The following is a 15,000-nucleotide window of genomic DNA, read 5'->3' as shown; positions in this document are numbered from 1 at the left end:
GTATTCATTTGTGGATATCCATCACCCATTTCACACGATACAGTTAGCTATAATGGTTAGGCTTAGGGTAAGGGTTAGCTATAATGGTTAAGGTTAGGGTAAGGGTTAGCTATAATGGATAAGGTTAGGGTAAGGTAAGTATTCATTTGTGGATATCCATCACCCATTTCACACGATACAGTTAGCTATAATGGTTAAGGTTAGGCTTAGGGTAAGGGTTAGCTATAATGGTTAGGGTTAGGCTTAGGGTAAGGGTTAGCTATAATGGTTAGGGTTAGGGTAAGGGTTAGCTATAATGGTTAGGGTTAGGGTAAGGGTTAGCTATAATGGTTAAGGTTAGGGTTAGGGTAAGGTAAGTATTCATTTGTGGATATCCATCACCCATTTCACACGATACAGTTAGCTATAATGGTTAAGGTTAGGGTTAGGGTAAGGGTTAGCTATAATGGTTAAGGTTAGGCTTAGGGTAAGGGTTAGCTATAATGGTTAGGGTTAGGGTAAGGGTTAGCTATAATGGTTAAGGTTAGGGTTAGGGTAAGGTAAGTATTCATTTGTGGATATCCATCACCCATTTCACACGATACAGTTAGCTATAATGGTTAAGGTTAGGGTTAGGGTAAGGGTTAGCTATAATGGTTAAGGTTAGGCTTAGGGTAAGGGTTAGCTATAATGGTTAGGGTTAGGGTAAGGGTTAGCTATAATGGTTAAGGTTAGGCTTAGGGTAAGGGTTAGCTATAATGGTTAGGGTTAGGGTAAGGGTTAGCTATAATGGTTAGGGTTAGGGTAAGGGTTAGCTATAATGGTTAAGGTTAGGGTTAGGGTAAGGTAAGTATTCATTTGTGGATATCCATCACCCATTTCACACGATACAGTTAGCTATAATGGTTAAGGTTAGGGTTAGGGTAAGGGTTAACTATAATGGTTAGGGTTAGGGTAAGGGTTAGCTATAATGGTTAAGGTTAGGGTTAGGGGAAGGGTTAGCTATAATGGTTAAGGTTAGGGTTAGGGTAAGGGTTAGCTATAATGGTTAAGGTTAGGGTTAGGGTAAGGGTTAGCTATAATGGTTAGGGTTAGGGTAAGGGTTAGCTATAATGGTTAAGGTTAGGGTTAGGGTAAGGGTTAACTATAATGGTTAAGGTTAGGGTTAGGGTAAGGGTTAGCTATAATGGTTAAGGTTAGGGTTAGGGTAAGGGTTAGCTATAAAAGTCAGGGTTAGGGTAAGGGTTAGCTATAAAAGTCACGGTTAGGGTAAGGGTTAGCTATAAAAGTCAGGGTTAGGGTAAGGGTTAGCTATAAAAGTCAGGGTTAGGATAAGGGTTAGCTATAAAAGTCAGGGTTAGGGTAAAGGTTAGCTATAAAAGTCAGGGTTAGGGTAAGGGTTAGCTATAAAAGTCAGGGTTAGGGTAAGGGTTAGCTATAAAAGTCAGGGTTAGGGTAAGTGTTAGCTATAATGGTTAAGGTTAGGGTTAGGGTAAGGGTTAGCTATGAAAGTCAGGGTTAGGGTAAGGTTTAGCTATAAAAGTCAGGGTTAGGGTAAGGGTTAGCTTTAAAAGTCAGGGTTAGAGGAATGGTTACCTAAAAGAGTCAGGGTTAGAGGAATGGTTACCTAAAAGAGTCAGGGTTAGAGGAATGGTTACCTAAAAGAGTTAGGGATAGGGGAAGGGTTAGCTATAATGGATAGGGTTAGGGTAACGGTTAGCTATAATGGATAAGGTTAAGGGAAGGGTTAGCTATAATGGATAAGGTTAGGGTAAGGGTTAGCTATAATGGATAAGGTTAGGGTAAGGGTTAGCTATAATGGATAAGGTTAGGGTAAGGTAAGGGTTAGCTGTAATGGATAGGGTTAGGGTAAGGGTTAGCTATAATGGTTAAGGTTAGGGTTAGGGGAAGGGTTAGCTATAATGGTTAAGGTTAGGGTTAGGGGAAGGGTTAGCTATAATGGTTAAGGTTAGGGTTAGGGGAAGGGTTAGCTATAATGGTTAAGGTTAGGGTTAGGGGAAAGGTTAGCTATAATGGTTAAGGTTAGGGTTAGGGGAAGGGTTAGCTATAATGGTTAAGGTTAGGGTTAGGGTAAGGGTTAGCTATAATGGTTAAGGTTAGGGTTAGGGTAAGGGTTAGCTATAATGGTTAAGGTTAGGGTTAGGGGAAGGGTTAGCTATAATGGATAAGGTTAGGGTAAGGGTTAGCTATAATGGATAGGGTTAGGGTAAGGGTTAGCTATAATGGATAGGGTTAGGGTTAGGGGAAGGGTTAGCTATAATGGTTAAGGTTAGGGTAAGTGTTAGCTAACATGCTAAGTAGTTGCAAAGTAGTTTAAAAGTAGTAAGTCGTTGAAAAGTTGCTAATGAGCTAAAATGCTAATGTTGTCCGTGATGAGATTTAAACTCACAACCTTTGGGTTGCCAGACGTTTGCATTGTACTCCTACCCAGCCACCCTGCTTTAGTAAACATTAGGGTTAGGGTTGGGGTTAGGGTAAGGGTTAGGGTTAGGGTAAGGGTTAGGGTAAGGGTAAGGGTAAGGGTTAGGGTAAGGGTTAGGGTAAGGGTAAGGGTTAGGGTAAGGGTTATCCCTTATGTAACCATTCCAAACGGAAGATTTCATATTAACTTTACGTCTAGTCTATGAGACCAGTGAGAAGTGTAGAGGTCATAGGTCAGTGTCGTCAGGTGTATTGTTGTAGAGAGGTCAGGTGTAGGTGTGTAAGGTGGATTCAAGATGTCAGATGTGTATTGTAAACTTGGGTAGACTCGGGTAGTCTCAGGTAGACTCAGGTAAATGCAGGTAGTCTCAGGTAGACTCAGGTAAACGCAAGTAGACTCAGGTAAACTCAGGTAGACTCAGGTAAACTCAGGTAGACTCAGGTGATCGCAGGTAGACTCAGGTAAACTCAGGTAAACGCAAGTAGACTCACCTGTACACCAGTGTCTCATCGGCTGTACAGTTGTACTGTATCTGAAACATCCACACCAGGTAAGCTCCAGCCGATTGGCCCAGGTCCCATCGTACCTGTGCTGAAGTAGAAGTGACTCCCTGTATCCCAACCATCCTCTCCTCTTCTTCTTCCTCCTCTTCCTCTATCCTAATCCCTCCATCCTCCTCCTCCACCACACCACCCTCCTCATCCCTCTTTCCCTCCTCTCCTCTCCTCTCTTCCGTGTCTCTTGTGTTCCCTCCATTGTCTACTTCGGAATTCACACTTTTTCCATTGGCAATGTCCGAAGAACCCTTCATTTTTCCATTAGAATTCCCAGCATTCCCAGTAACCGTCACATTCCCTGGAACGTTCACATTCCCATTTCGATTCGGCAACAGGATGATATTTAGATCCACCGTTGCGGTAGCCTCCCCAGCCGCGTTTATCGCTATGCACGTGTACACTCCGTCATCCCTAGCAACCGTAACGAAGAGATCCAACGTTCCATTCCGGGACGATGTCGTCCGGCTGGAATTCGCCACAATCCGATCATCGGGGGAGACAAAATGGATGATTGGTTCGGGGTCGCCGATGGCTCTGCATTTCAGGGTTGCCCTTTGACCTTCCAGGACCCAGAGCTTGTGGGTGTGTCTGGTGATGAGGGGCGGCTCACAGGTAAACTCCTCCTCAAGGATGGACCAGAAATACCTGGACAGGTGAGATGGAGAGAGAAGAACGGTTAACTCTAACATTCACTGAGAGACACAGTATCTACATCGCTCTATTTAAACATCTGAATAAAATCTATTATCGTGACTATCTTCATCCTGGTGGAGTTAGGAATCGGAGCTCACGGTAATGAACGAACGGAATCGGACAAAGACACTGTCACCATCATCTGTTTTACCTGCCGGCCAGGTGAGGGGGCGTGGCGCAGGTCTCCATGTCGTCCTCTCGGACCAGCCTGCGTAACCATAACAACTCACAGTTACAGTGTAGCGGGTTCCCTCCGAAGTTCAGACTGACGACGCTGTTGTAGGGAGTGGGACTGATGGCTCCCGTCTGAGACCTGGAACACAATTTTAAAATAATGAGTAATTTGTAATAAGTAAGTAATTTGACAGTTCAGTTTACTCTGTAGCCTACTCTCATACGAACGGAATCAACAACAACAAGAATTTAATTAATTATGACCCTTCCAAAAGCATCCCCAATTAAATATTTACAGAACTTCAGCTTCACTCATGTAGAAAACCAACATATCCTTAAGGGATGTGTAATGTTTGGATAGTTTCTATTCATCAGCCGTCAGTATCAACAGCAACGTATGACACTGTGTTTACATTTTAGTATCAGTGGCTGGCCGCAGCTGGAATCAAACCCACGACCCTAGAGTTGCTATCATCATGATGTTATCGGGTAAGTCACACACGTTGAGTAGATATAATGTGTCTACTGTCTTTACCAGTTCAGTCACAGTCTTTCATTGCCCAGGCCAATACTTGAACCAGCAACCTCTGAACTCTGGAGGAGGAGGAGGAAGGGGGGGAGGGCGGGGGGTTGCTACGGTAACCTACCTGGCGAACAGGGGATCAGGTGGCAGGGTCCTCAGCCTATTAGAGGTCATATCCAGACGAGCCAGCTTGTACAGCCCTCCAAAGCATCCCTCGGCGATGTGGTCTATCAGATTATGATCCAGGTTCAAAGTGTGGAGACTGGCCATGTTCTGGATCGACTCCCACGGGACCCTGCGTTGAGGACGGACAGCTCGTTTATTTGACTCTGCAGAAGCCTTCAAAGTCAACATTACGAGGGGAACATGGGTCTTCGGCAGAATTTGTTGTAATACCTTTCATTGCACTGTCAATTATGACATTATGGACTGTTTGAAGATAATGACCTTGTGTTTTCTCTGTATAAATTTAATTTTCTATACTGACATCACAGACTGTTGCTATAGCAAAAAAACATAGTGTAAAGAATGCCAGAAATCATAGACTATTGCACAGCAAAAAAAATCAGCCCAAAATATACAGTAGCAGTCAATTGTTTGGACACACCTACTCATTCAAGGTTTATTCTTTATTTGTACTATTTTCTACATTGAAAAAATATATTTTATATTGGTGATTCTTCAAAGTAGCCACCTTTTGCCTCGATGACAGCTTTTCTCACTCTTGACATTCTCTCAACCAGCTTCACCTGGAATGCTTTTCCAACAGTCTTGAAGGAGTTCCTACATGTGCTGAGCACCTTCATTCTGCGGTCCAACTCATCCCAAACCATCTCAAGTGGGTTGAGGTCGGGTGATTGTGGAGGCCACGTCATCTGATGCAACACTCCATCACTCTCCTTCTTGGTCAAACAGCCTTTACACAGCCTGGAGATGTGTTGGGTCGTTGTCCTGGTAGTCCCTCTAAGCGCAAACCAGATGGGATGGCGTATCGCTGCAGAATGCTGTGGTAGTTAAGAGTGCCTTGAATTCTAAATAAATCACTGACAGTGTCACCAGCAATGCACCCCCACACAATCACACCTCCTCCTCCATGCTTCACGGTGGGAACCACACATGTGGAGATCATCCATTCACCTACTCAGCGTCTCACAAAGCCACAGCGGTTGGAACTAAAAATCTCAAATTTGGACTCATTTGACCAAAGCACAGATTTCCACTGGTTTAATGTTCATTGCTCATGTTTTCTGGCCCAAGCAAGTCTCTTCTTATTATTGGTGTCCTTTAGTAGTGGTTTCTTTGCAGCAATTCGACCACGAAGGTCTGATTCACACAGTCTCCTCTGAACAGCTGATGTCGAGATGTGTCTGTTACTTGAACTCTGTGAAGCATTTACTTGGGCTGCAATTTTTGAGGCTAATAAACTTATCCTCCTCGTAGTGCTTGATGGTTTTTGCAACTGCACTTTCAAAGTTCTTGAAATATTCTGGATTGACTGACCTTCATGTCTTAAAGTAATGATGGACTGTCATTTGTCTTTGCTTATTTGAGCTGTTCTTGTCATAATATAGACTTGGTCTTTTACCAAATAGGGCTACTTAGTCTTCTACCAAATCTATCTATCTTCTGTGTACCACCCCTACCTTGTCAAACTACAACTGATTGGATCAAACGAATTAAGAAGGAAAGAAATTCCACAAATTTACTTTTAACAAGGCACATCTGTTAATTGAAATGCATTCCAGTTGACTACCTCATGAAACTGGTTGAGAGAATGCCAAGCGTGTGCGAAGCTGTCATCATGGCAAAAGGTGGCTATTTTGAAGAATCTCAAATGTTCAATATATTTGAATTTTTTTATTTATTTAATTAACACTTTTTTTGGGTTACTACATGATTCCATCTGTGTTATTTTCATAGTTTTGATGTCTTCACTATTATTCTACAATGTAGAAAATAGTAAAAATAAATATTAAAATATTTTAAAGAACCTTGAATGAATCTGTGTGTAAAGATCCTGGTCCTGTAAGTCTCCTCACCATCTGAGGTTATTGTAAGACAGGTCCAGATCCTCCAGCGTCAATAACAAATCATTGAACGCTTCTGCCGACACCCTGGTCAGCTGGTTACCATTGACGATGAGGTGCTGTAGATTGACCAATCCCAACAGGTCCCTCGGTCCCAGCGTCGTCAAGCGGTTACCGTCCAAATGCAAACTCCGCAAGCTCTCCAGATCGGAGAACGTCATTGGTCGGATGGAGTGGATAGTGTTCCGGGATAGAGTCAGATCAACCAATCCGGTCATGTTGGCGAAGTCAGCCCCGCCCACTTCTGTGATGTAGTTATCAGCCAATCGGAGCTCGACGGTTCGTCGATCGACATTCGGGGGAACAAATAGGAGGCCTTTATCTGCACAGAGCGTGCTCAGAGAGTCCGACAGGTTCCGACAGACGCAGTGGAATGGACACACTGCGACCACGTCCCATGTCTCCCCTGCACCAATCAGAGAGGGCAGCAGGCAGCAGCATGTGACCAACGTCAGCCAATGGAGAGCCGGGAAAGCCGGGGATGTGCCGGGGGTGGGGCAGGCACAGCGAATGAGATGGGAGGAGAATGATCCAGGAATGGACTGGGAGAGGGGTAGTAGTTTGCAGGAGTTCAGAAGTGTGTTTGAAGGGGTGATGGAGGGATGGAGGGAAGAGAGGATGGAATGTTCTTCCCTTCTCTGTGGGTGTGTGTGTGTGTGGGGTGATGGGTGTCGTCTTCGGATTAAATGGGAAGGTGGGGGGTCTGGCATGGTAGTATGGAGAGTTATCCACAGACCTAGAGAGAGAGAGAAGAGAGAGAGAGAAAAGAAAGCGAGAGAGAGAGAGAGAGAGAGAGAGAGAGAGGAAAGAGAGAGAGGAGAGAGAGAGAGAGAGAGAGAGAGAGAGAGAGAGAGAGAGAGGAGAGAAAAGAGAGAGAGGGAGAGAGAGAGAGAGAGAGAAAATAAGTGATACAGACTCACACTGTTTGGATAGTATTATGTAAGAAGCCCCTTGTTTGTGTGTGTGTGTGTGTGTGTGTGTCCTGTGTGTGTGTTTGTGTGTGTGTGTCCTGTGTGTGTGTCCTGTGTGTGTGTGTGTGTGTGTGTGTGTGTGTGTGTGTGTGTGTGTGTGTGTGTGTGTGTGTGTGTGTGTTCAAGCCCTTGTGTCTGCGTTAGGTCTTCTCTGAAACATTATAATCCACTCTGTGTTTTATAGTTCAGGAAATTCACACACAGGACACACACACACAAACACACACACAGGACACACACACAGGACACACACACAGGACATACACACAGGACACACACACAGGACATACACACAGGACACACACACAAACACACACACAGGACACACACACAGGACACACACACAGGACACACACACAGTCATCATGGATCCCTGTGCATTCAACCCGTATATTACTACAGTACACTACACCTTAACGCAGCATAGCAACAGCATCCCAGAATTCTCCACTACAGTCTAGCAACAACATCCCAACCCACCTCACTATGCATGCGAACTCCTTAATTACAGAAGCAACCCACAGCACTACACCGGTGTCACGGCAACCCATCAAATGATGACACCACGGGAATCTCCATAGCAACAGTAACTGAGATAGACGCACAGACAGCGTCACAGGGCGACAGGCATGCTATCTACATTACAATGTCCTTATTAATAGAGCCATACCTAGGGTTATAACAAACAAAAATTTGGTAACTTCCCTAAAATTCCCCATGTTCTCTAGAAAGCCTGGTTTTGAAGCTTTCCTGGATTTAATGCTAATTTCCTGCTGAATCCAGGAATCTTTCAACCGGGATTTCTAGAATACCCTGTCCATTTTTTGTAACTCTCGCCATAACTCTTGAGATCGGTTACAGGATCTGAGGCGTTTGACACCAGTTCGCAGTAGGAATATTTTTAGTTGTTTTTGTTTTGTTTTGTTGCAGAAATGCCTTTTGGATCATAATTAACTTTCATTTAATTATAAACTGGTCTGGGATCCGTTAATAATATGAATTAAAATGTGCAATTACGTGCCTAATTTAGCCAAGGAGAAAGCACTGACCTATAGGAGGGAGAGAAAAAAAGTGTCCTTCCTGGCTAGTCATTGTTGGCTGATGTAATAGGGTGGATAGACACTCCTGATTGGTCTGTCATGTCACAGGTTCGAGTCTGTAACAGAATGGGGGTTTTCCTGCTCAAGCGTGTAGATAATCTTTGCTGCAGTTCTCAAAAGCAATGCTGCCTTGAATTTGAGCTGGGTTTAAACGAGGCTCCTGTCTGGAGGTTTACATCTGTGGGCGGGGCTAATGTTTAACTGGGCGTGAACAATGTTGAATGGGCGTGAACAATGTTGAACGGGTGTGAACAATGTTGAACGGGTGTGAACAATGTTGAATGGCCGTGAACAATGTTGAACGGGCGTGAACAATGTTGAATGGGCGTGAACAATGTTGAATGGGCGTGAACAATGTTGAATGGGCGTGAACAATGTTGAATGGGCGTGAACAATGTTGAATGGGCGTGAACAATGTTGAATGGGCGTGAACAACGTTGAATGGGCGTGAACAACGTTGAATGGGCGTGAACAATGTTGAATGGGCGTGAACAATGTTGAATGGTTGTGAACAATGTTGAATGGGCGTGAACAATGTTGAATGGGCGTGAACAAAGTTGAATGGGCGTGAACAATGTTGAATGGGCGTGAACAATGTTGAATGGGCGTGAACAATGTTGAATGGGCGTGAACAATGTTGAATGGGCGTGAACAATGTTGAATGGGCGTGAACAATGTTGAACGGGCGTGAACAATGTTGAATGGGCGTGAACAAAGTTGAATGGGCGTGAACAATGTTGAATGGGCGTGAACAATGTTGAATGGGCGTGAACAATGTTGAATGGGCGTGAACAATGTTGAATGGGCGTGAACAATGTTGAATGGGCGTGAACAATGTTGAACGGGCGTGAACAATGTTGAATGGGCGTGAACAAAGTTGAACGGGCGTGAACAAAGTTGAACGGGCCTAGAAAGCTCATTGTCTTGAACTCAAATTGCTGAGGGACTGGTCCATGAGGTCCATTTTGTCCATGAGGTCCATGTGGTCCATGAGGTCAATTTTGTCCATGAGGTCCATGTGGTCCATGAGGTCCATGTAGTCCATGTGGTCCATGTGGTCCATGTGGTCCATGAGGTCCATGAGGTCCATGAGGTCCATGTGGTCCATGTGGTCCATGCAGTATGTGGTCCATGAGGTCCATGAGGTCCATGAGGTCCATGTGGTCCATGTGGTCCATGAGGTCCATGAGGTCCATGAGGTCCATGAGGTCCATGAAGTCCATGTGGTCCATGTGGTCCATGTGGTCCATGTGGTCCATGTGGTCCATGCAGTATGTGGTCCATGTGGTGCATGTGGTCCATGCAGTATGTGGTCCATGTGGTCCATGAGGTCCATACCTACTACCCATATCTACTACCTACAACCCATAGATACTACCTTCTACCCATATCTACTACCTACTACCCATATCTACTACCTACAACCCATAGATACTACCTTCTACCCATATCTACTACCTACTACCCATATCTACTACCTACTACCCATATATACTACCTACAACCCATATATACTACCTACAACCCATATATACTACCTACTACCCATATCTACTACCTACAACCCATAGATACTACCTTCTACCCATATCTACTACCTACTACCCATATCTACTACCTACTACCCATATATACTACCTACAACCCATATATACTATCTACTACCCATATCTACTACCTACTACCCATATCTACTACCTACTACCTATATCTACTACCTACTACCCATATATACTACCTACTACCTATATCTACTACCTACAACCCATATATACTACCTACTACCCATATCTACTACATACTACCTATATCTACTACCTACTACCCATATATACTACCTACTACCCATATCTACTACCTACTACCTATATCTACTACCTACTACCCATATCTACTACCTACTACCAATATCTACTACCTACTACCCATATCTACTACCTACTACCCATATCTACTACCTACAACCTATATCTACTACCTACTACCTATATCTACTACCTACTACCCATATCTACTACCTACTACCCATATCTACTACCTACTACCCATATCTACTACCTACTACCCATATCTACTACCTACTACCTATATCTACTACCTACTACCCATATATACTACCTACTACCCATATCTACTACCTACTACCCATATCTACTACCTACTACCCATAGATACTACCTACTACCCATATATACTACCAACAACCCATATCTACTACCTACTACCCATATCTACTACCTACTACCCATATCTACTACCTACTACCCATATCTACTACCTACTACCTATATATACTACCTACTACCCATATATACTACCTACTACCCATATATACTACCTACTACCCATATCTACTACCTACTACCTATATCTACTACCAACAACCCATATCGACTACCTACTACCAATATCTACTACCTACTACCCATATCTACTACCTACTACCTATATCTACTACCTACTATCCATATCTACTACCTTCTACCCATATCTACTACCTACTAACCATATCTACTACCAACAACCCATATCTACTACCTACTACCCATAACTACTACCGACAACCCATAACTACTACCAACAACCCATATCTACTACCTACTACCCATATCTACTACCTACTACCCATATCTACTACCTACTACCCATATCTACTACCTACTACCCATATCTACTACCAACAACCCATATCTACTACCTACTACCCATAACTACTACCGACAACCCATATCCTAGAGAGAACAACGACCTACAATCATATTCTAGAGTAACTACCTAAAACCTATAGCTTAGAGCTACTACCTACAACCCATATCCTAGATAGAGCGACTACCTACAAACCATAGCCTAGATAGAGCGACTACCTACAAACCATAGCCTAGAGCAACTACCTACAACCCATAGCCTAGAGCTACTACCTACAAACCATAGCCTAGATAGAGCTACTACCCACAACCCATATCCTAGATAGAGCTACCACCTACAACCCATATCCTAGAACTCTCCCTCTCTCTCCTTTACGCTCTCTCTCTTCCTCTCATTTTCCCTCTCCTTGAATTTCGTTCCTCCCCTCTCCCACTTGACTTTCTGAGGCTCTCTGTTCTGCCCTTGAAGCAACCTGAAGGTGAAGTATTACCAGACCCAGAGGAACGCTGCTCCTTTCTCCCTCTCTCTATCTCACCCCTCCTATTCCTCTTCATCTCTCCCTCTTCTCATTCTCCTTCTCTCCCTCTCTCCCTCCCTCCCTCCTCATCCTCATTTTCTTTCTTTCTCTCTTTCTCTATCTCTCTCTATCTCTCTCTCCCTCCCTCCCTCCCTCCCTATCTCTCTCTCTCTCTCTCTCTCTCTCTCTCTCTCTCTCTCTCTCTCTCTCTCTCTCTCTCTCTCTCTCTCTATCTCTCTATCTCTCTTGTTCTCTCTACAGATTCCAGTAGAGTGCAGGCAGTATGTGTGTGTGTGTGTGTGTGTGTGTGTGTGTGTGTGTGTGTGTGTGTGTGTGTGTGTGTGTGTGTGTGTGTGTGTGTGTGTGTGTGTGTGTGTGTGTGTGGTACTAGTAACAGTAGAGTGCAGGCAGTATAACTGATCTGTCTCCTGAACCATCGATCCACCCTGAGGAGATGAATAGCACACCATCCCATTCGTTTACTCTCCACCTCCCTCCCTCCCTCCCTCCCTCCCTCCCTCCCTCCCTCCCTCCCTCCCTCCCTCTCTCTCTCCCCTCCCTCCCTCCCTCCCTCACCTTTCTCTTCCCCATCTACTTCCTCTATTCCATCTCCTCTTCCATCCCCCTCCGTTTGTCCTTCAGTAATCTGTAATCCTCCTCCCCTCCCTCTCTCCTACAGTCATCCCTCCCTTCTCCCCTCCCTCTCTCCTCCAGTCATCCCTCCCTTTTCCCCTCCCTCTCTCCTACAGTCATCCCTCCCTTCTCCCCTCCCTCTCTCCTACAGTCATCCCTCCCTTCTCCCCTCCCTCTCTCCTACAGTCATCCCTCCCTTCTCCCCTCCCTCTCTCCTACAGTCATCCCTCCCTTCTCCCCTCCCTCCCTCCTCCAGTCATCCCTCCCTTCTCCCCTCCCTCTCTCCTCCAGTCATCCCTCCCTTCTCCCCTCCCTCTCTCCTCCAGTCATCCCTCCATACTCCCCTCCCTCTCTCCTACAGTCATCCCTCCCTCCTCCCCTCCCTCTCTCCTTCAGTCATCCCTCTCTCCTCCCCTCCCTCTCTCCTCCAGTCATCCCTCACTTCTTCCCTCCATCTGTCCTCCAGTCATCCCTCCCTCCTCCCCTCCCTCTCTCCTCCATTCATCCCTCCCTCATCCCCCCTCTCTTCTACAGTCATCCCTCCCTTCTCCCCTCTGTCTCTCCTCCAGTCATCCCTCCCTCTCTCCTCTACCCCTCCCTCTGTCCTTCAGTCATCCCTCCCTTCTCCCCTCCCTCTCTCCTCCAGTCATCCCTCCCTACTCCCCTCCGTCTCTCCTACAGTCATCCCTCCCCTCCCTCTCTCCTCCAGTAATCCCTCCTCCTCCCCTCTCTCCTCCAGTCATCCCTCCCCTCTTCCCTCCCTCTCTCCTCTAGTTCTCTCTCCTCCACCCCTCCCTCACTCCTCCAGATCTCTCTCCTCCTCCCCTCCCTCTGTTCTCCAGTTCTCTCTCCTCCTCCCCTCCCTCTCTCCTCCAGTCATCCCTCCCTCTCTCCACCAGTCATCCCTCCCTTCTCCTCTATAGCGAAGCTTTGTGGTCTAGAGGTTGAATGTCTGCATGAGTCATGGCTTTTTGTATGTGTGTGTGTATGTCTGCGTGTGTCTTTGCATTTATGTGTGTGTATACTACAGTCTCTCACTCTCTCTCCCTCTCTCTCTCCCTCTCTCTCTCTCTCACACACTCTCTATGTCTCGCTCTCTATATCTCTCTATGGCAAAGCTGCATTAATTGGGTTTGTTTTTCAATTCTTTGTGGATCTGTGTAATCTGAGGGAAATATGTATCTCTAATACGTTGGACAGGAGGTTGGGAAGTGTAGCTCAGTTTCCACCTCATTTTGTGGGCAGTGAGCACATAGCCTGTCTTCTCTTGAGAGCCATGTCTGCCTACGGCAGCCTTTCTCAATAGCAAGGCTATACTTACTGAGTCTGTACATAGTTTTCCTTAAGTTTGGGTGAGTCACAGTGGTCAGGTATTCTGCCACTGTGTACTCTCTGTTTAGGGCCAAATAGCATTCTAGTTTGCTCTGTTTTTTTGTTAATTCTTTCCAATGTGTTAAGTAATTATCTTTTTGTTTTCTCATGATTTGGTTGGGTCTAATTGTGTTGCTCTCCTGGGGCTCTGTAGGGTCAGTTTGTGTTTGTGAACAGAGTCCCAGGAACAGCTTGCTTAGGGGGCTCTTCCCCAGGTTCATCTCTCTGTAGGTGATGGCTTTGATATGGAAGGTTTGGGAATCGCTTCCTTTTAGGTGGTTGTAGAATTTAACGGCTCTTTTCTGGATTTTGATTATTAGCTTTCAAAGGCTCTGCATTATTTGGTGTTTTACGTCGTACACAGAGGATATTTTTTGCAGAGTTCGGCATGCAGAGTCCCAATTTGTGAATTTTTTGGTTGGTGAGCGGTCCCCAGACCTCACAACCATAAAGGACAATAGGTTTCTATAAATTATTCAAGTATTTGTAGCCAGATCCAAATTGGTATATCATATTTTATGTTCCTTTTGATGGCATAGAAGGCCTTTCTTGCCTTGTCTCTCAGCTTGTTCAAAGCTTTGTGGAAGTTACCTGTAGCGCTGATGTTTAGGCCGAGGTGTGAACAGTTTTGCCAAGAGTGTCGCAAAGCTGTCATCAAGGCAAAGGGTGGCTATTTGAAAAATGTCAAATATAAAATATATTTTGATTTGTTTAACCTGTCTGGGAACGGAGTACCGTTCCGCTAGCGGAACACCTCGCCAACAGCCAATGAAATAAATCACATTTCTCAAACATACAAGGCACCATTTCAAAGATATTGTCTTGTTAATCCAGCCACTGTGTCTGATTTTTTTATATTTTTCTATAGCTCCACAAACGATTATGTTAGGTCACCACCAAGTCACAGAAAAACACAGCAATTTTTCCAGCCAAAGAGAGTTGTCACAAAAAAGCAGAAATATAGATCAAATTAATCACTAACCTTTGATGATCTTCAGCAGATGACACTCATAGGACTTCATGTTACACAATACATGTATGTTTTGTTCGATAAAGTTCATATTTATATCCAAAAATCTAATTTTACATTGGCGTGTTACGTTCAGTAGTTCCAAAACGTGCCGTGATTTTGCACAGAGCCACATCAATTTACAGAAATACTCATAATAGACATTGATAATAGATACAACTATTATACATGGAACTTTATATAAACTTCTCCTTGATGCAACCGCTGTGTCAGATTTCAAAAAAACTTTACGGAAAAAGCATAATCTGAGAACGGCGCTCAGAGCCCAAACCAGCC

The 15,000-nt window shown here is 44.7% G+C and overlaps 1 pseudogene; it reads right to left on the bottom strand.

Annotated features, from left to right (window-relative positions):
- Window positions 1-9,486, bottom strand: part of LOC110500905 — a 23,315-nt pseudogene extending 13,829 nt beyond the window's left edge.
- Window positions 9,487-15,000: the final 5,514 nt, after the last annotated feature.

Source organism: Oncorhynchus mykiss, chromosome 21 (assembly GCF_013265735.2).
Source record: "Oncorhynchus mykiss isolate Arlee chromosome 21, USDA_OmykA_1.1, whole genome shotgun sequence".
NCBI lineage: Eukaryota > Metazoa > Chordata > Actinopteri > Salmoniformes > Salmonidae > Oncorhynchus > Oncorhynchus mykiss.
Note: the sequence above shows the minus strand (reverse complement) of the source record. Positions and strands in the feature narration are given on the sequence as shown.